We start from the raw sequence: 22,049 nt of genomic DNA on the forward strand, positions 1-22,049 counted from the left end.
ATACAGCCGACAGACAGATCTTTTTATAAATAGTTATGATAAAATGTGGGCTTAAGAATGAAGTTGAGTAATTAATTTAAATCTGAGGGGGCACATGCCCTTGTGCCTCCTATGAGAAATGATGCCTGTGACACTCACCCATATTCCCATGGGGAGGATTACCTTGATGGTTTCCCAAAGCAGAACATCCTCATTGTATTTTGTTAATTCATTTATCTATGAAACATGCTCAATCGCCACTATATCCTATAAGCTGCTTTGCATAAAGCCGATCATGCTTACCTCCACTTGCCAACAATCAATTATATATTTTTGGGTCATACCTACGTCGTACCTTGTCTTACTGTCGCATGCTTAGCTGCATGCAGGATGTAACAAATGTTGAGTGGTCCTCATAACATCGTTGAAGAGCAGTTGTCAGTAGATTGGTGAAGCGGTCAAGCACATGTGAAAACATTTGTGCAGCACCTCCCACTCCACTTGAAACTGGAGCACACTACAATGGATGGTGCTCCACATTGCATCAGGGAAAATTAGACTCATTGGAACAAATGTGTTTTGTTGCTCAATTTTTGTAGCTGCAGTATGAAAGTGTTTAAAACACACTATAATAACCTTGTCTCCTCTGCTTTTTCTTACTCACCTCACTATAAGGCAGTCTTCGTAAAAATGGACTCCATCCTAATTAGTTATCAACATCCCTATTTGAGAACAGGAGTTATGTAGAGAAGTACAGCAGGCTGTATATTGGACGTTTGGGCACTTTTGGATGTGCAGTGGCCGTATGAGCTGGGACTGTGTAGAAACTCCTAGCATTAAAGTGCAGTAGATTTGAGAAGATATTTCATCTTCAAAAGGTAACTGTAGGGAAAGATGGCGGCCCCCGTGTACTTACCACAAACGCCTTATTTGCTAAGTTTGCCAGATTGGACAGTGCTCTTGTCACATTGTATAAATGATTGGAGACAGGCGCAGGACTACGTAACAGGGGGTTTTAATACTCCACCCAAAAATACAACATGCCATGAAAAGGCACAGGGACGAAGCCCAAAACAAACATGTATACCAAAACACAGGGATGTAAACCCAAATAAGAGAGCAAGGTTAAACCTCTTTTTTTTTTTTTTTACATTTTACCTTTATTTTACTAGGCAAGTCAGTTAAGAACAAATTCTTATTTTCAATGACGGCCTAGTGGCTGAACTGCCTGTTCAGGGGCAGAACGACAGATTTTGTACCTTGTCAGCTCGAGGATTTGAACTTGCAACCTTTCGGTTACTAGTCCAATGCTCTAACCACTAGGCTACCCTGCCTCCCCATAAATACACGGGACGTGACCTGTAATAACAAGTGCACAACAATACATGGGACGAGACCCGTTATAACGAGTACACAATACACGCAGCATGGAAGCCGAAACAACAAAGCACAGGTGTGCACAAGACCGAAGGACATGGGAACAATAACCGACAAGGCAATGGTGAACAGAGGGCACATATATACAATTATCAATCAGGGGGAATGGGAACCAGGTGTGCGTAATGAAACAGTTCAGTGGTGCCTAGAGGCCGGTGAAGTAGACCTCCAGAGCTGGTGCACAGAATGAGCAGCAGTACCGGGGGAATCTGTGACAGCTCTCTGTTACTCTTTTTTTCCGTTGTATTGGCATTAGCACAGTATACATGATCCCAATTGTAGCTACAAGATGGAGGCACATTGAACCATGTTGCGCATCGTTGACGTAATACCTGAATTCCTTCATCTTTATGCACATTTGCCATTGGCTCACCATTCAGGGACATAGCATCGCATACAGTAGATTACATCCCTGTGAATATGACTGGGTCGGATCTTGTTACACAAGGCTACACTGGCCTTGATGTATGTTATGTGGTTGTTGTTGAGTCTCAATTTTATCCCTCATCAAAAGCTCTTATCATCTCTCCAAATCATTTATACACAAAATCATTTTGTGTTTTGGTTGTTCTTGTTTCTTTTTACTTTGTGTTTTCCTCGATGGATGTTTTATTCATTTATTCTGGGATGTTTATTAAGGTAATGAAAGGAGAGAAGGGAATGGAACTCATCATGTTTTATGGATCAAAGACACAATGAGGTCTAAGCTTCTTTGGTGCTGTGTTTTCCCCCCAATTAGTCAAGACTCTGACAACCTTATCACTGGCTAATATAATAATACAGTTTATGCCACTTAGTGGATTTGATTCCCGGGACCACCCATACATAAAATGTATCCATGCATGATTGTCGCGTTGGATAAAAGTGTTTCACTTTTATCCAAAGCAACAATCATGCATGGATACATTTTATGTATGGGTGGTCCCAGGAATCAAACCCACTACCATTGCATTACAAGCACAATGCTCTACCAACTGAGCTACAAAGGACATTTGCTGCCTTTTCGCCTCTCTCTAACCCTCTCTCCACCAACCCTTTGGCCACCACCATGACTGATATTAATCAATAGTAAATGTGATGGGGGCCCATGGTACTGCAACTGATTTGGGTGTCAGAGACAGTCCGGGTATGTAGGACCTATGAAGCTACGTCGCAGTCAGCCCAGTCCATGTAAAACACTTGGGCTCAGCCTATTTCTTTGTCAACAATCCTTTTTTTTAACTTAATTTGTTCTTCTTTTCCTCATTCTCACTCTCGTTTGTCATTCATTGTAGGCCCGCGGAACTCAGTCTGGGTCTCAACAATGCTATTTCTCTGTGACAAATTAACAACAGACTTTCAGCATGCTTATAGAGAAGGGCACTCAACATGTGGAGTACTGCACAGACACAAGAGACTGATGATTGGTTGAAAGAAATGTATAATAATACGATTGTGGGAGCTGTACTGTTAGATTTCAGTGCTGCCTTTTGATATTATTGACCATAACCTGTTGTTGAAAAAACATTTGTGTTATGACTTTTCATCCTCTGCGTCACGTGTGCTCCCTCTCGGGCATCTAGGTCACCAGGCTGCCGTTATGGTGCACACCTGTCAGCATCGTTACGCGCACCTGCGCGTCGTCAGACTCACCTGGACTCCATCACTTCCTTGATTACCTGCCCTATATATGTCACTCCCTTTGGTTCCTTCCCCCGGCATCATTGTTTCTGTTTCATGTCTGTGCATTGTTAATAGAACTCAAAAGGTTTTCATTATTGGAAAAGCTTCTCCAATGTCAAACAAGTGTGGTGTACATCAGGACAGCCTTCTACTCTTTTCTATTTTTACCAATGACCTGCCACTGGCATTAAACAAAGCACGTGTGTCCATGTATGCTGATGATTCGACCATATACGCATCAGCAACCACAGCTAATGAAGTCACTGAAACCCTTAACAAAAAGTTGCGGTCAGTTTTGGAATGGGTGCCCAGTAGCAAACATCTCTAAAACTGAGAGCATTGTATTTGGTACAAGTTCTAGACCTCAGCTGAATCTGGTAATGAATTGTGTGGCTGTTGAAAAGGTTGAGACTAAATTACTTGGCATTACCTTAGATTGTAAACTGTCAAACATATCAATTCAATAGTTGTGAAGATTGGGAGAGGTCTGTCTGCAATAAATAGATGCTCTGCTTTTTTGAGCAATTCCTACAAGCAATTCCTACAAGGTCTAGTTTTGTCTTATCTTGATTATTGTCCAGTTGTGTGGCCGAGTGCTGCAAGGAAAGAGCTAGTTAAGCTGCAGTTGGCCCAGAACAGAGCGGCACGTCTTGCTCTTCATTGTAATCAGAGGGCTGATATAAATACTTTGCATGCCAGTCTCTCTTGGCTAACAGTTGATGTCACGTTTGTCATAAAGAGTAGACCAAAATGCAGCGACTAAATGTGAAGCTACATGCAGTGCAGAACGCAACTACACACAAACATAGTCAAGATCCCACAAATCACAATGGGGAAATGGCTACCTAAATATGATCCCCAATCAGAGACGACAATAAACAGCTGCCACTGATTGGGAATCATATCAGGCCACCATAGAAATACAATTCCCCTAGATAACCCACCCTAAATCACAACCCGACCCAACCAACATAGAGAATAAACAGCTCTCTATTGTCATGACGTTGCCCTCTTTGGGTACAGCGAGCACCATCCCCCTCTCTCTGTCTCCTACACTCAGGCTGCTGTGACCTCAGGTCGTAAATCCTGGAGGAGATTATCTCCTCGTGGCCACAGTATAAAGAGAGAGTGAGTTTTCATAGAGAGAACAAATGAATTTCTTCCACCTCACAGAACTTGAGGACCGAAACAACATTTATGTTCTGGAGAAGGTATAAAAGATCGGTGAAGAATCAAGCTACGAACTGGTCCGTTTAGTACAATTTTGTGAAACTCATGGGAGTAAATACGGCAACATTACCATAACGTTGTTTATACAATAGCCTCAGATATGAGGCTTACATCTAAGTATTGTATAAGATTAATGAGTGAGGATGATCCTGATTGTGAAATTGTGTAATGTGATTTTGGACTGTTTAACTTCTTGACGCACCCATCCCGTTAGCGGGATCATTTTCATCAACATCCGCTGAATTGCAGAGCACCAAATTTAAATTAAATTACTAAAAATATTTAATTTTCATGAAATCACAAGTGCAATATAATGAAACACAGCTTAGCTTGTTGTTAATCCACCTGGCGTGTCAGATTTCAATAAATATTTTTGGCGAAAGCTATTCAAGCGTTTATGTAAGCACATCTCTCTCAGTAGACAAATTATTACAAACAGCTAGCAGCCAAGTAGATTGGTCACGAAAGTCAGAAAAGCAATAAATTAAATCGCTTACCTTGTTTGCACTCACGAGACTCCCAGTTACACAATAAATGTTCCTATTGTTCCATAAAGATAATTTTTATATCCAAAATACCTCCATTTGTTTGGCGCGTTATGTTCAGAACAGGCTCAAATGGTCACGACATCGCAGACGAAAATTCCAAATAGTGTCCTTAAGGTGCGTAGAAAGATGTCAAATGTTTTTATAGTGAATCCTCAGGTTGTTTTTACAATATATAATCGATAATATGTCAACTGGAATGTAGCTTCTTCCATAGGAGAGAGAGGGAAAATGGCTGTTGTGCATGAAAAACTCTGCTGGCACCCAGCCATCCACCGACGGGATGTGTTGTTTCTCGCTCATTTTTCAAAATAAAAGCCTGAAACTATGTCTAAAGACTGTTCACAGCTTGAGGAAGCCATGGGAAAAGGAATCTGGTTGATATCCCTTTAAATGAAGGCAAGGCATCCAATGGAACAGAGAGCTTTCAGGAAAAACAGCACTTCTTTGTTGGATTTTCCTCATTGTTTTCGCCTGCAATATCAGTTATTTTATACTCACAGACAATATTTTGACAGTTTTGGAAACGTTAAAGTGTTTTCTAATATATGCATATTCTAGTTTCTGGGCCTGAGAAATAGGTAGTTTCAAATGGGTCTGTTTTTTTTTGCCAAAAATGAAAATACTGCCCCCTACACTAGAAGTTAATGAAGGAAACTGCAATTCCCTTTGGAGTTTAACTAAATCAGAGGACCGCCCATGAGCACAGTTATGGTCTGGCGTCCTGGGACAGGCCCCTTTCTGCTCTTCCGAATAAAAACCCCACCTTGAGAATTTCTCAACAGACCATGTTTCTCTCAATTACGAGAGGACTAAGGTTGAGACCAGCTTATCTCGATAACGAGAGGGCCAAGGTTTGAGAGGAGACCATAAACCTGAGTATAAGCTAAGGTTTGAGTAGATGGCTGAATCTTTTAACCATACCACGTGGTTAAACTCTTAGACTATCAATAGCGACAGAATAAGAACAAGTCTTTGATATTAATTACTATTCTGCAGCTAGGAATTCGGTATCATTGAACGCGAAGACCGATAACCGCCGGAACATCTATTCTATAACGACATGAATGAATGTCACTCTGAGCTATTCATTCTAACCACGACAGACAGACAGAGAGAGAGTGGACAAACTCTCCAACAGAAACAAACTTTTCAACAGAGATCCCGACGACACACTGATCGTAAATATATATATATATATTGCAATTGTTCCCGAATGAGTGAGCATTCATGTGCAAAGGATTAGCATTTCAATTGTTATAATTATCAACTGTGGGTTGTCTTATCTCAGTCGACCCCACTTTCCTTTTGTGCACCAAGCCGCGATGCCGGTTTAGCCCACTAGGGCACATCCGCTATCATTTCTTTGTAACCATATCTACTGTTTGTTATGCATTTCTGTGAGTACTTAGTTAGTAAACAAATATTTTAAGACAATTGATGTATGGATGACTCATAGTGAAGACTGGGTTCGTGTGCAGATAACCAACAATTTCCGACGTTTGGAACGAGACTGACGTGAGGAAAATAATAATTCATTAATTCGAAGACTAATTGATCAGATGTGAAATATCTGAAAGTTGTATTAGGAAAATTATAACTTTGTAATCTGAATATTTTCCTTGGTGCCCCAACTTCCTAGTTAATTACAGTTACATGACTAATCAGTTTAATCGCGTGATAATAATTACAGAGAGTCATTTGATAAAGATTCATCTTCAGTTTAATGATGCCAAAGACACGACACGATGGTCAGAGCGTGACAGTTGAGAAGGGACTGACTGCATCACTTCTTCTTTCTGTAAGAAACAATGTGTTAAATAGTTTGCAAAGTCAACTTACACGCAGCTCTGACACACACACTTACCCCACCAGACATGCCGCCAGGGGTCTCTTCACAGTCCCCAAATACAGAACAAATTCAAGAAAGTGTACAGTATTATATAGGGCCATTATTGCAAGGAACTCGTTCTATCTCATATTGCTCAAATGAACAGCAGACATGGTTTTAAAAAAACAGATGAAGCAACACCTCACGGCACAATGCCTCTCCCCTATGTAACCTAGATAGTTTGTGTGTATGTATTGGTAATGATATGTAGGCTCTGTGTGCCTTTTTTAAATGAATTGATGTAGTTCTGTCCTTGAGCTGTTCTTGTCTGTTAATGTTCTGTATTATGTCATGTTTCATGTTTTGTGTGGACCCCAGGAAGAGTAGCTTCTGCATTTGCAACAGCTAATAAAATAACAATACCAAACTTACTGTTGAGAAAAAAAAAAAATGAATTTCCAAAATGTGGTTGTGCATCAGCAGTTTGTCTTTTGACAAAATTAGCGCATGTCAGCGAACATTTTTATATTGGTAAGTTAGTCAAGTGGTCGAATTACAGACCAGGAGTGGCCCCATTGATCAGTAGATATCATATTTAAAACAGCAAACATTTGTCTCCACCCTATGGCAAAATATGTAGAATTGCAGGAAATTAGCTGCATAACTGCAAATTCTTCTCTCCACCCAAAAGACAAACCTGTACAATTGCAGCAAACTTGCTTGAAAACTGCAACAGCATTTTGCTTAGGGCCCCCAAAACGCTAGGGGCCGGCTCTGACTGCATGTGTGGTTATAGATGTGGGTACGCAGACCCGCGAGCCACTGAGGCCCTTCATGATGAGTTCAGATTTTCTGTGGCCCCCACCCCATCAAAGTTGCCCATCCCTGCTCTAGATACAGATGTTGGGTTTCATCAGCATGCAGTGCTATATTTAGAACAGGCCTAGGCATGGTTACCTAATTGGTAGAGTGAGAGGGATGGAGTTCAACACAAGACAAACAGAAATCAGTTACAAGTAAGAATGCCAAGTATCATAAAATGGATAAATTGGATTTCAATGGAAGTTCTATTTTCTCTTGCATCCTTTTTTTTTTTTTATGGATACGAGTGTTACTGACCAGCCCTTTGGGATGGCATATTTTTGGAGAGGATTTGATATGTCTGTAATGGACAGACAGAAATAGCTTTCCTTTGTTCCGTTATCCTTTGGGAATGAACATTCACAATGAACGGGCTTGCAGAGATCCGTCTCCTTTATCAGAGCTGCAGTCTGCAGTGTTAACCCATTTACCTCATGTAGCCTAACACTGTAATATTCAAATGCATCTGATTCGCATTGAGGGTCAGTTTAGGAGAAGGACAAATCCCAGTGTTATTATTACATGGCAGCGCCTCTCTAAAGTAGAAAAAACACAGTCTATGTGATATATTTTAATTTCAACATTCTGTAATTCACTTAAGAGCTAGACTCTCCGTTTTTCTTATCATGAACTATTCCATTGTAAACTAAATGGGAACGCTGTGGAGTAAGAATCAATGCAGGGAGAGTGGCGAATTTGGTTTGATATTAAATTAAATATTAATTTCAAATCTTTGACTATTGAAGGACTGAGCCATAGTGCTTTATGCAACCAAGCCAATGCTCCCAGAATCAATTTGATTTACGTGCCATGTTTTTATTTGTTGATGACCCTCCAATTGGTGATGAGAGATTTAGGTCCAGAAGATGAGAGAGATCAGAGATTTCATGCCGAAAAATCACATCCAAAACATGTATTTGGAATGCTTTTTTTCAAATTCCATAAGATATTCAGTGGCAATATTATTTGCATGTAGTAATGAAAAGTATCAATATTTGTTTTGGTTCTGAGCGTTATGTTCACACTCATTAGTTGAAGGTGTTTTTGCTGGCTCTGCACTGTATTCTAATAGGGTTTTATATGCCTGTATGCAGACATGGCTGGTGGCTCCAGTCTTATCATTCTGCTTAAAAGGTAGTCATAGTCAGTATGTAATTACAGAGTATATTAAAATGCTCCGTTGGGTTCCTTCCCTATTAAAAGTGGTCTTGTTAGGAATATATAGTTATCACAGACGAACTGCACCGTCAGCTCATAGCACCCAGCTGGGAGTCTCTCACTCTCTCTCTCTCTCTCTCTCTCTCTCTCTCTCTCTCTCTCTCTCTCTCTCTCTCTCTTTGCAAAATGATAAAACCAAGCTGGGGGCTAAATTATATTTGTTAAATTAAGAAATAAGACAGGACAACAAGTTTGTTATACATGATGAAGCAGTCGTGTGCTATCAAGAAACAATGTGCACATACTGTTTACGTAGTTTTACATAGGAGTGACTGTTTACACCACCCCGCTCACGGAAATGGTTCGCCCCTACAGACAGTGAGTCACGTGGTCGCGGCTTTCTATATAAAGCAGGCAGACCTGCATCGAGGCATTCAGTTACTGTTCGATTGAACATTAGAATGGGTGAAACAGACTTTGAGCGTGGTATAATCTGCAGTGTCAGGTGCGCCAGTATCTCAAAAGCTTTCACGCACGACAGTGCCTAGGGTTTACTTGGCACACGTTAGGTCCCTTGATACCAACTGAGAAACGTTTCCTTGCCCCAAATAATTTAGGATGTTCTGGAGGCAAAGGGGGGTCCATCCCGATACTAGATGTACCTAATAAACTGTCCACTGAGATAATATTGTGCTGTTTGTTTTCTTACACTAGTACAGTGAAGCTAAACACTTTGGGTGGTTTCTCGGACACAGATTAAGGCTAGTCCTGGATTTAAAAAAAAGCAAAATCAATAGAGAATCCACAGTCAATAGTCTGACAGTTATATATGACACCATTACACACCATATAACCTTTATCAACAGGTGTCACAACAGTACTCACTGCACCATGTTGCTGGTCACACACAGTACAGTGCATTACAGTTTCTCTGTGGGATTGACAGCTAAGCTATTACGTGTAAAACACTAGTTGAGCGGCGGTGACTCAGTCAACTAGGCGGCAGTTGGCGGGTGATGAATCTGCTCCTGGCTGTGGTGGCTGACTGGCTGGTGCAGCCGGTCCGTGGGTGTTGCCTCGCAGTATTGCCATGTCACTTTGATTAGGAGCACAGTCGCACACCATTCACATATAACCTGGGCTCCTCAGTCACAGTAATCGTGTCCATTTGTGGAGTGACATGAAGGCGATTGATGTGTTGTAACGACCTGGGGCTGAGCACTGAGCATAGCCCCGCAGCAATACAGGTGGAAGGAAAAAGAAAGCGACTTAATGAGCTGGGAGACCTTGAAATGAGTCAGACACGGACAGACAGACAGACAGACAGACAGACAGACAGACAGACAGACAGACAGACAGACAGACAGACAGACAGACAGACACACACACAGACACACACACACACAGACAAAGGGACAGAGAGAGAGAGGGAGAGAGGAAGATAACAGAAAGCTCAGTAAAGGTTCCTTTAGAACTTTCAGAATCAAATCAAAGTTTATTAGTCTCATACACAGATTTTCTGGTGTTATTGCAGGTGCAGTGAAATGCTTGTTGCCAACTCCAATAGTGCTGTATATTGTCTCACAAATACAATACTAATACACCAATATGCGCAACCTTGCAGATGCATTTGAGAAAATATATGGCATTTGTGGTGCTAGAATTAATAAAGCTTCGTATTTTGTATTCTTTTCCTGTTCTCGGGTTAAAAACTTTAGTATTGGTCATATTGTCACAATGTACATTTGTAATTGCCCTTGGTGTCACGAATCCCGCTTCCTGAGTCTGTGTTTGCCTGTGTTTCTGTCCTGGAGTGTGTTTCCGGTGTCCTGGAACGCACCCTGTCTGGTTGCCGGGCGAATTAGCTTGTTGGGAGATCGATGTTCACCCGCACCTGTATCCCATCAGTAATCTGCACACCTGTCCTGATCATCACCTCTTCCCTTCAAAAGCTCTGACCTGACATCCATTCCCTCGCTGCCCGCTCCTCCACCCGGAACTATCTACCTCCACGTTCTCATTGATTAATAAATACTCACCATCTTTATACTCACCTTGTCCTGGTCTGCTTCTGGGTCCAATTCTGGTAAACCTTGACACTTGGGCTGGCCTGGGAGCCAAGTGTCAGCTTCTTGGGTAGCTGCACGCTGTGTATAACAGAATCCGCTAGATTGCGCGTATGGCAAAAACAAATGCGAGGGGGAAATGTTGTGAACTCACGTAGATTTGGGTCACTTTTGAGGATGTTCCAGTGTTTGAATACAATGGATTTGACACGACCGGCACAAGGGTTATACTCTGTGAAGCTAATGATATGCGCACTACGTTCCTGCAATGCCGGTTTGATAAGTGTCATTGAACAGGCCTTTTCTGAACGTCAGAAACAGAAACTAGGACAAAACGCCCCCACGTTTGTGTTTTTCCATAGAGTATAACCCATGTGCCAGTCTCATCAAATCCATTGTATTGAAACACTGGAACATCTTCAAAAATTCACAAAATTGCCCCATATTTGTTTTTGGCCATGCGCGCAATCTAGCCGATTCCGTTACACACAGCACACAGCTACCCAAGTAGCATGACAATTTACTCCCAGGCCCAGCCAATGGCAATTACAAATGCGGCCACTGTGTACGTTGTGACAATACGACCAATTCTAAAGTTTTTACCACCCAAGAACAGGTAAAGAATGCAAAATCTAAAGCCTCATTAATTGTAGCACCACAAATGCCATATACATGCTGAAATGCATCTGCGGGGCTGCGTATATTGGTCAAACTAAATGAGCATTTGCAGAACATAAGGCTGCTATTCAAAATGAAAACACGGACTATGTTATTGCGATCCACTGCATTGAAGCCAACAATGGCTCACCTTCCTCCCTGTGCTTTGAAGCCATAGATCACAAATTTCACCGAGAGGTGGTGACATAAGTAAACTAAAACAAAAATTGGCATTCCGGCTGTACTCCTGACACTCTGTGATTTGTCACTGTCCTCGTTTCTATAATGTTGTTGCCTTGATTATTTGGGTCTCTGTGTCTCTGGATTCACTGGAACGCAAATATCACCTATGTATATTTTGACATGGTGTAATGCTCTGGATGTCGTGGGTGTGGAGTCAAACGCAGGAGACAGAGAGTGCAATGCTGTGCTCTTTAATTGCACCAACGCACCACATGGTGCTCACAATAATAATGGCCCCAAAACACAGGGAATGAAAAATGACTACTGAAAAATGCACGACCAGGAACTAACACGTTCCTCTACTACAGAGCCGAAGGTAACAATGAATAATCCCGCACAACAAACAGGCTGTCTAAAGAAGCCCAACTAATCAACACAAACAGGTGCTACCAATAAACATACAAGGAGGGGGGGGGAAGACAATCAGTGGCAGCTAATAGGCCGGTGACGACGACCGCCGAGCGCCACCCGACCGGGAAAGGGAAGCCACCCTCGGTCGGACTCGTGACACATGGCCTATTGATTAATGAGACACACTATTTATCTTATTATTTGTGCTATAATTGCCATTTACCTTTAAACATATTATCATTGTAATTTCTTTACATTGTTGTGTCTCAATGGACCACTAGGCTATAAATAGGAACTAAGTGTCTTTCTGCTAGATGGTAACAGAGTGAACAGAACGTGGCTCGGGTGACTGACGTCCTTAGCCTTCCTTTGACACAGGTGCTGTAAATGTCCTGGAGGGCATGCCCCCTGTGATGCGTTGGGCTGACTGCACTACCCTCTGGAGAGCCATTCGGTTGAGGTCAGTGCAGTTGCCGTACCAGGCGGTGATGCAGCCCGACAGAATGCTCTCAATGGTGAATTTCTTCAGCCACCTGACGAACTTAAAGCTTTTGAACCTCTCCACTGCGGCCCCATCGATGTGAATGTGATGTCTTGTTGCCTCTTCTGTCTCCTGTAGTCCATGATCAGCTCCTTTGTTTTTTTTTACGTTGAGGGGGAGGTTATTTTCCAGACACTACTCCACAAGGGCTTTAACTTCCTTGTCAGCTCTCTAGTCGTTGTTGGTAACCAGGCCTACCACTTTTGAGTCATCAGCAAAGTAGCCATGCAGTCACGGGTGAAGAGGGAGTACAGGAGGGAGCTGAGCACACACCTTTGTGGGGCCCCGGTGTTGAGGATATGAGTGTTCCTACCATCATGTCTACACTCAGGTGTTGCCTGAGTGTGAACTGTATTATTATACATTCTGGATGGACTGGTTACCTTACGCTACGCTTGAAAATGTCTATCCATTAGTCTGGGAGAGAACGTATAGCCCTAGGCGATGCTGTTGGTATCATGTTTCAGGTATGACAAAGATGCAGACAATGTCGAAGTAACAACAGTTTATTAATCCAACAGGGGCAGGCAAAGGCAGGTCAAGGGCAGGCAGAGGTCAGTAATCCAGATAGGTGGGGCAAAGGTACAGGACGATAGGTAGGCTCAGGGTCAGGGCAGGCAAAGGTCAATAATCCAGACCGGAACAATCGAGAGACAGGAGCATAAGGGAAAAAAGCTGGTAGGCCTGACGAAACAAAACGAATTGGCAACAGACAAACAGAGAACACAGGTATAAATACACAGGGGATAAATACACAGGGGATAATGGGGAAGATGGGCGACATCTGGAGGGGGGTTTAGACAATCATAAAGCCGGTTGAAACAGATGAGGGTGTGACAGTTGGTTCATTGATTGTGCAGGGCTGCTTACAGTTAGCCTGCAATAAGTGAATTTGTATTTGATTTTGAATAGCCTAGTAATAGGGAATGTTTTATATGATCTTTATATAGGCCATAAAGATCATCAAGGACAACAGCCACCCGAGCCACTGCCTGTTCACCCTGCTATCATCCAGAAGGCGAGGTCAGTACAGGTGCATCAAAGCAGATGAAAAAAAAATTGTACACAATGATCATACCTGAGTAAAAGTAAAGATAACTTAATAGGAAATGACTCAAGTAAAAGTGAAAGTTTAAAAATATTTGGTTAAATATTAAGTATGAAAAGTAAATGTAATTGCAAAAACTTACTTAAGTATCAAAAGTAAAAGTATAAATAATTTCAAATTCCTTATATTAAACAAACCAGATGCCACAATTGTCGTGTTTTTAAAAATGTACGGATAGCCAGGGGCACACTCCAACACTCAGATATCGCTCAAAAACAAAGCATTGTGTTTAGTAAATCCACCAGATCAGAGGCAGTAGTGTTGACCAGGGAGGTTCTCTTGATAAGAGCGTGAAATGGACCATTTCTGTCCTGCTTAGCATTCAAAATGTTAGAAGTACTTTTAGGTGTCCGAAAATGTGTATCATCATTTTCTTAAGAAATGTAGTGAATAAAAAGTAAAAGTTGTCAAAAATATAAATAGTCAAGTAAAACACAGATATCCCAAACACTACTTAAGTAGTACTTTAAAGTATTTTTACTTACGTACTTTACACCACTGATGATCCTTTATAAAACTGAAGTAGCCCTAACCTACAAAATAGACCAGTGCGAAAGCGCACAGCCTCCATTCGCTAGGCTGATAGAGTGAATACAGTTGACATGTATTTTTTGTTGTTCTAAATCTAAACTCATTTGATATGTTAGTAAAGACAAGAGGATCACTTGATGAAAGAACAGCTGTGCAGCCTGAGGCAAGACACAGAGAGCGAGCTTTTTTAGCTACGTTCTCAAATCATCCACAGCCTGTCGTTGTGTCATGCAGCCCATATATGTTGTGATTTCTAAGGTTTGTATCATTCACAGCTAAAGTTGCCAATTACTCTAAATCGAGCATGTTTCAAACGATCACTATTATGTTCAACATAGCCACTTCATATGCACACTCGCACTGTAATGAGGAAAATATCATTTCGATTTTATTCAGCTAAGTTCAATTGTATCCTTCTTACTATAAAATCATACAATATGCCAACACCCTGACTCAACTCCAGCCACTTTAATAATGGGAATTGATGGGAAATGATGTAAAATATATCACTAGCCACTTTAAACAATGCTACCTAATATAATGTTTACATACCCTACATTATTCATCTCATACGTATATGTATATACTGTACTCTATATCATCTACTGCATCTTTATGTAATACATGGATCACTAGCCACTTTATCTATGCCACTTTGTTTACATACTCATCTCATATGTATATACTGCACTCAATACCATCTACTGTATCTTGCCTATGCCGCTCTGTACCATCACTCATTCATATATCTTTATGTACATATTCTTTATCCCCTTACACTTGTGTCTATAAGGTAGTAGTTTTGGAATTGTTAGCTAGATTACTTGTTGGTTATTACTGCATTGTCGGAACTAGAAGCACAAGCATTTCGCTACACTCACATTAACATCTGCTAACCATGTGTATGTGACAAATAAAATGTGATTTGATTTGATATAAAATAATGTTACGGACTTATAAGCATATGTTGTCAGCTAAATGAATGGGCCTACAGCCTATGGCATGGAGCATAGCCAGATAACATACAGTAGACCAACTCATATTCTGTTCTTCTGAAATACATTCTCTTCATATCGTAATGTTTCTTTAGATCTTACGGAAATAAATTGTAGATTTATTGTGATGGTGTAAAGGAAATTGACTGATTGATTTATTTCAAAGGCGCGCATCAACGGCTTGTATGCATGGAGGCCTGGTGATGCTAAACCTGTTTATGTTAATTAATGGTAAATTACCATAAGGCCGGCAGCATGACAATAGCCGGCTGACAACATTTCATGACCGCCACAGCCCTATACAGTACATGGCTGATGTCAAAGTGTATTATGGGGACATGAGCTTCCCAGAATGTATGATTATGTAATTGGATATAAGAATGGACATATTGGAACCATCATGCATCATGATATCCTTTTAGGCCCAGTAGACAAGCCCATCGATATCTAGCGGATGCTATCATTGCAGTAGGCAGTACAGCAGGCAGTACAGTAGGCAGTATATTAATGTTAAGTAAGTGGTTTGTGGACCTAAAGAGTACTAAAGAGTGAGTGATAGGTTTAGTTTACCATTGTTGTTGTTGTTGTTGTCACTGCTGTGTGGTGAATCATGGCCTGTCTGACCCTCTGACGGATGACGCTGCCTCGTGCTAACACCAAAGCTCGCTAATAGCGTCTGGTGTAAGATGTGCGCCAGTCACAGCGCTCATGAGAGAAACCCATCTATAAGGGACAGGAGAGGCGGTAGAGTGTTGTGACCTTGAGCAAAGGAACTAGCTCGTCCCAAAGTCAGATACGTAGTCATACTATATGGATGAGGATCATGAATTTGTCAGTTATGGTCTCGTCAGTCTAGCTCACCTTCTTGTTGTAGCTCACTGTGTACACATCTAGCAGACTGACACCCGGAGGCTTGCTCTAGGGCAAAACAGTCAACGCTGAGATCCTCTCACTGAGGAAGCAACTCACAGAACCTTACTTTTGTAATCGAGGGATGATTTTGATTTCATGAAGTTCTGAGGTGGATTTGATGATTAAACTGTGTTTACCTTCTCGCTCTTTCCTACAGGACGGTCTTATGATGGTCAGAATGAGCTCAGGAATAAGGCTTTTGCTGAGGTGAAAATTATGGAAGCCTGACCCAAGGAGAATCTTCCACCTGATTATCCATAGCCTGGTCGCTGTGAGTCTTACATCCTATATCCATCTCTCACTGGAACACACACACACATGAACACATGCACTAATGCACACACACACACACACACACACACACACACACGCCTCTATACAATCCTCTATCCCTTTAGAATAGCTCACACCTCCTCAGGCGGTCTGATTGTGGCCACTGGGAGAATGATCACATACAGCAGATATAAATAGTGTCCGATGAGTGGAGGCAGAATCCACACCTCTGTGTGTCCGCCTAGAGGAATCGTCTTTTAAATTCAGCCTCTTAGTGCTGTTTAGCGCCTGGAGATGGCTTTCCAGGAAGTTATGTTTAATCTGGTTGGCGGAGAGAAAATCACCATTGATTGCCTTTTATTTAAGATTAATTTTTCAGTGTTGGGCCTCTGAAGGTCTACATGTGAAAGAGTAGAATATGGTCTTAGGACTCTTAGGATGGTGTAAAACTGTCCACAAAATGTCAGCACTAGAATTTATTTTCCTCTGTGATATGTGGGGGATGAACGTTTCAAACCTATTTGTATCTAGGAAATACTGGCTCTGGAGCAGTTGTGTAAAGTACTTAAGAAAAAATACTTGAAAGTACTACTTAAGTCGTTTTTTTGGGTGTATCTGTACTTCACTGACTATTTATATTTGGACAACTTTTACTTTTACTTCATTACATTCCTAAAGAAAATGATCTACTTTTTGACATCCAAAAGTACTCGCTACATTTTGAATGCTGGACAGGAAAATGGTGTAATTTACAAACTTATCAAGAGAACATCCCTGGCTATCCCTAGAGCCTCTGATCTGACGGACTCACTAAACACATGATTCATTTGTAAATTATGATGTCTGACTGTGCCCCTGGCTATCTGTAAATAAATTAAAAACAAGAAAATGGTGCCGTCGGGTTTGCTTCAAATAATGAATTTGAAATGATTTATACTTTTACTTTTATATTTTACTATTATATATCATTTTATATTTTAGCAATTACTTTCACTTTTGATACTTAAGTATATTTAAAACCAAATACTTCAAAAATATTGATAAACCTCTTTGTCATGCTAGCTGTAACTTTAAGGACACTGTATGTCACTCAATCTCAACTCTGGAGCTCACAGCCAGTTCCACTGCGTTTTTTCATTGTTCTCCTCTAATCAGGGACTGATTTCGACCTGAAACATCAGGTGGTTGCAAATTAATTGTCTGATAGAACAGAAAACCAGCAGGCTCCGGACCTCAAAGGGCAGTGTTCTCAAAATGGCATCCTGCGCAGGGTTTACTTTGGCCCCCATGTAGAAAGAAATGCTATGTTCATTGTTGGACATAAAAGACTTTCAAAACACCAGGAAATCAGCTCCAATTGATTTTCATTTTGGAAATCTTTCCCCAATTAGTTCCACTCATAATAGAGAGATGTGATCATATACAAATGTAAGCAAGGTTTGAAATTATTGTGTTTCAGTCAAAAACTATATCTGTGGTCAATATGCAGTCAATTTTATGTCTACAAATGATTTGTAATTATGTGTGAGTTCATAAATTCACTCTGGAGTGCCAGAGTTTGCTCTGGGTCGTTAGTAAATTCACTCTGGAGTGCCAGGGTGCGCTCTGGGTCGTTAGTAAATTCACTCTGGAGTGCCAGAGTTTGCTCTGGGTCTTTAGTAAATTCACTCTGGAGTGCCAGGGTGCGCTCTGGGTCGTTAGTAAATTCACTCTGGAGTGCCAGGGTGCGCTCTGGGTCGTTAGTAAATTCACTCTGGAGTGCCAGGGTGCGCTCTGGGTCGTTAGTAAATTCACTCTGGAGTGCCAGAGTTTGCTCTGGGTCATTAGTAAATTCACTCTGGAGTGCCAGAGTTTGCTCTGGGTCGTTAGTAAATTCACTCTGGAGTGCCAGAGTGCACTCTGGGTCGTTAGTAAATTCAGAGCTTTGTCACAGATTGTCCGTTTGTAAATTCGGAACATTTCACACATGGAGCGTTCAGAGTGCACACTGGACGCTCGGGCCAAGGAGTAGAGTTGACCCAAGCGTTCACAACGGCAGTCAAGCACCCAAGCTAACTGGGTAAAGTTGGCTAGCTTGCGCGCTACTTCCAGACACAAAAGAGAGAACACCTCACTTTAACCATTTTACTCACCATTATTTGGCTCTTGTCATGTTATCCAGAGTGTTGGTGACTGTAACTGTGCTGCTGGTAACAATTGAAGAAAAATAATATTTGCAGACGTTTAACTGACACCAGTCATATTCAACGAGTGTTGCAGATTCGTAAATTCATCAGTTATTCTGCGTTCTGGCACACTCAGACGAAAGTTCTCTGAAATCGGAGTAGATAGTCAGAGTGAATTTGTGTTCTGGCCCCTCGACCATCCGCTCCAGAAAAAAATTGGCCCGCGGTTGAATCTAGTTGATGATTCCTGTCGTAGGGTAAGAGTTAAATACCCCTGCTGTATAAAATTCTGAATATGCCTTGTTTTCCTCATTAGTGTTCTGATGGAGGCCGGGGAATAAATTACTAATGTTGAATTTATGATCTGGAGAGTGTTCATTTCTATGCTGGCTCTTTGGGGAACTAGAACAACCATACATTCAAGCCACATCAAAAACAGCTTGCCACCTCGTAAACAGAGGTCCAATATTTCCCGAATAAAACATTTGTTATTCTAACTATGCTCATTAGGTTAATAAACAGTAGTCATTGATTAAAGGAACTGGTGATAGCTTGTGAAACCCACACACTCCTGATCAGCGTATTTAAAGGCTGGTCATTAGATAGCATATTTCACCATACCAAAGTGTTCCCTGTAGATATTACTATTATTATTAGCAATGATCTCGCTAAATCAATCCATGTTGTAGCAAAGCATTCTGAAGCAAAGCTTCTGGTGATTTTTAAGAATTAGATACAGTACAGCCAATATAGTCTGACTCACTTGGCAGCCATTTCTCTTTCGCCAGCTGACTAATTACCGGCCCTGTGTTTGGAGCAGAGTTCTCTCCATTTATCTCCATCTCTCTCTATGGAATAGGTAGAAGTCATTCAGATCTCATCATTTGAAAGTCAAAGGATTTGGCTCTGGATGAGGTGAGAAATACCTAGCAGATGTTCATTTCACAGAACTAAAATCTGGTGTAATTTGGTCAGATGCTCGATTTACGCAGTCTGGCCATGAGAGATTAGGGACAGATCCAAATGTACGTGTCATTAAAAAGAATGCACTCCCCTCCCCAACGTTACAAATATTGTCACATTACCCTCCCCTTGTACTTTAAGATAAATTGAACACCCTCCCCCTCATAAAATTAACTCAAACTAATGTCTACGACCACAAATAACAATAAATGCCACTTCAGCATGCTTTTCTGGCACAGTCGATGCCACACAAGGTTACAGGCCAGAAGGTTGTGGGTTTGCCGACCACCACAGACTAGCTCACTCTCCCTGCCTGTTTCATTACAATACGATCAGAGCCAGCTGCAGACAATGTTTAGCTAGGGGAAAATCAGATTTTCAACATTTTGATGCCATATTTATAATTATATAAAATATATGCAACGAATTTCTGTGCCAATGTTTCTGTACCAATGCACCACGCAACCAATAAACAAAGCATACCGACTTCGAGTACTTCAATGTCATGGTTTGTGTTTTCAACACCACAATAAATTGACTTTGTCAGTCTTGACAAACAGAAAATACATCTGGCCCTACCTTGTAGGCTTACCCAGTATCGAAGGCTTGGCTTGACAATATCCAAATGTTATTCAACTTTTTAGTGTTTTGTAATAGATGTCTCTTTCCATTTATCAATTGGCCGCTGCACAGCTCAGATTGATTGATTGATTTTATTTGTCCGTTAATTAAAAACAATACATACACAAATATTTTTTATAGTGACCAGGATTGCACAATAAAGGCGGGGACTTATTTCCATTGTGGTCCCTATGTTTTACATACAAATATACACAATTACATAGATACAGACACATTACATAGATACTGACACAGAAATAATCTCCAGATGAATATGAGGGGGAGTTTTAGTACAATTCTTAGAGGCTGGTTTGGCTGGAAGCTTATTATTGAGATGTTTGGGGCTGCTGGTGAACCATGATGTGCCGGCATAATCAAAGTAACACTGGACTTGCGCACTTGCCAGAGTCTTTAGGGTATCTCTAGCTAGGTATAGCCTTTTTTTAGGGGGGGGGGGTTACTTTCTTAAAACAATAATTGTCCACATTACATTTCAGCTGTCATAGATTTTTAATTCAAATATTTTGTATAAAGATAAGCATTATATTGTTAGATTATAGGAGTAACTCTGGTAGGCCTGAAACACTCTTCCTTACCTCAAGTTGAACAGTCGGAGTCAGTTGGAGCGCCTTGGCGCACTGCCTTTGTATCGTAGGCCTGCAGTAACTAAAGCTTAATAATAGCCACACCATACCAAACATTTCTATGTTTTTGTAGGGTAATGTCAAAAGTAAGTCAAGCCATAGTTTATAGTGAAAATAGAAGCAGAAGAGCAAATATAAAGCAGGGGAAAAAACGCACTACCCTCCCCTGTGCCATCCCAAAAACCACATAACCCTCCCCGAAGCAACAAAAAAAGAAGTTTGACCACCCTTCTTCCCCAGTAAATGTTGATCTGTCTTAAGCAGATGGTGGCTGCTAAGAGGCTGAGAGATCAAGTTCTCTTCCTGTGTGTAAGATTCTGCTTTGCACTTTGTTTATCTTGCACGATGGCCCATCGCAGAAGCAAAAATAGCTGTGCAAATGTGATGATCTGTCAATCTTATGGAACATTAGCCACTTAATGGGAAAGCAGAATCCTCCTTTCAATATAGGCTAAAGAAAAAAGCGACCATTAGCTTGTGTCGTTAGTCGAAAACAAACTGTGTTCAAAGAATGTTCTGCATATTTATACAGATGGAATTCAAATACTGATAGATGAGTGTGTGTTGATGAGTTTGAGCAGTCAAGGGTTTTAAGGGGTGAATGAATCGAAATCCTCTTATACCTTCGGCTCTTTGTTGCAGTGTATGGCACATCCAAGTGCTAGATGAATAGAGATAGATCATTATGAAAATAGGTTAGGCCTGAAATTGATTTGAAGGCTCTATTTATGTTAGAAAGCAAACATTTATTCTCTGAAGTCTTGCAAAAAAGCAGAAAGCAATCGGTCTTGCACATATCTCCCTATGCAGTTAACATGTTTATGACTCATGTGTCTTTTGAACTGAACATTTTTGCAAGAATAGGAAGCTACACAATAAAATAACATGTAATGTCTCCACCCCATAAAGCCTCATAATCCAGTGCTATCCGATTTATTATAACTTCATCAAGCTCTCAATTTACATAAATGCGGCTCAATCCTTCACCCTAATATCACAGAGCTAATGAGTTTGGCAGGTGCGCTAGGTTGTAATTATATGAAGTAGGTTATTAAACACTTTCTTATCACAATTATTCTCTGTCAGATTGAATTATAGTTGAGTGGTCTACAGTGCTACAATGGGCTTCACACTATTTATCCATGTTTCTGTCAAGCAAACCCATTCAGCTGTCTGTCTGGGAGGTGTCTGTGTTTTCTGTCTGTTCAAACTAGTGGAACGCAATTACTTGTGTTGTGGCACAGTTTAGGTAGCTCTTTTGATTCTGTTTTGTCCC

At 41.0% G+C, this 22,049-nt stretch overlaps 1 protein-coding gene across 1 annotated transcript in view; it reads left to right on the forward strand.

The window, feature by feature from the left end:
- Positions 1–22,049, forward strand: part of LOC115107929 (leucine-rich repeat and fibronectin type-III domain-containing protein 2-like) — a 147,269-nt gene that overhangs the window by 56,864 nt on the left and 68,356 nt on the right. The window contains exon 3 of the mRNA XM_029631704.2: positions 16,265–16,378. The gene's annotated coding sequence lies outside the window, so the exon portion shown is untranslated. The remainder of the gene's footprint in view (positions 1–16,264; positions 16,379–22,049) is intronic.

This window comes from Oncorhynchus nerka, linkage group LG24 (genome assembly GCF_034236695.1).
Source record: "Oncorhynchus nerka isolate Pitt River linkage group LG24, Oner_Uvic_2.0, whole genome shotgun sequence".
In the NCBI taxonomy this organism is placed as follows: domain Eukaryota; kingdom Metazoa; phylum Chordata; class Actinopteri; order Salmoniformes; family Salmonidae; genus Oncorhynchus; species Oncorhynchus nerka.